Source organism: Crocuta crocuta, unplaced genomic scaffold, assembly GCF_008692635.1.
Source record: "Crocuta crocuta isolate KB4526 unplaced genomic scaffold, BGI_CrCroc_1.0 scaffold467, whole genome shotgun sequence".
Taxonomy (NCBI): domain Eukaryota; kingdom Metazoa; phylum Chordata; class Mammalia; order Carnivora; family Hyaenidae; genus Crocuta; species Crocuta crocuta.
In genome coordinates, this window is record NW_027530632.1 from 1,044,929 (window position 1) to 1,045,842 (window position 914).

Here is a 914-nt window from a genome sequence, read left to right on the forward strand (position 1 = left end):
GATGTTAATCAACTATTTTTAAAAAGCTTATACCAGGAGGGGCATCTGGGTGGCTAAGCTGGTTAAGTGTCTGACTTTGACTCAGGTCATGATCTCACGGTTCCTGGGTTCAAGCCCCACTTTGGGCTCTGTGCTGACAGCTCAGAGCATGGAGCCTGCTTTGAATGCTGTGTCTCTCTCTGTTTCTCCTCTGTTCACACTCTGTCTCTCTCAAAATAAACAAACATTTTAAAAAGTTTGTTTGTTTGTTTGTTTTTTAAAACTTACCTTATACCAGGAGATTCTAATGGGCAGTTGAGACTCAGAACCACTACCAAGAAGCAAGCACAGGCCTATTTTGAAGCAATTTTTTTAGCTACAATTCAATAAGCAGGTGACAAAGGAGAAAGCAATCTGGTTTTCAAGCCATGGCTGCTTTGAGTACCAAAACAAAACTACTGATGGTGATATGTAGCCCGTAGGCATTGGTACCTAGGTGAACCGGTTATCACCAGTACCTGGGTGAATTGTTAAATGTTGTGGACAGCTGAAATTTTATGTCAATCCAAGGAAGCACAATAAAGATGGTATATTAGTGTTGGACGGAATTTTAAGTTTAAAGCCAATGTAATTCATTTTACAAACGCAGGAAAAGACCCAGAGAAGGAAATGTGACTTGCCACAAGTGACAAGCCTAGTGAATGGAAAGTCCTGACTGGACACCAGGGGGAGTCTTGTAATGTCTCCACATCAAATGTTTTGTGTAAGGTGTGTGCTGCAGCCCAATTAAGAGAATTACAACCTATACTTTCTTATTTAAATGAAACAGAATGGAAGACTAGGAAATGGCATTATTTGATGAAACCGTTCTTGTATACGATGCACATAGGCGCACAGTCGTAATATAAAATGTATTTCTTAGTGTGAGCGTGGCA

General features: G+C 40.4%; 1 protein-coding gene across 1 annotated transcript in view; it reads right to left on the reverse strand.

Annotated features, from left to right (window-relative positions):
• The window catches only part of KDM6A (lysine demethylase 6A), a 134,659-nt gene that overhangs the window by 27,550 nt on the left and 106,195 nt on the right, over positions 1-914 (reverse strand). The gene's annotated exons all lie outside the window — the stretch shown is intronic.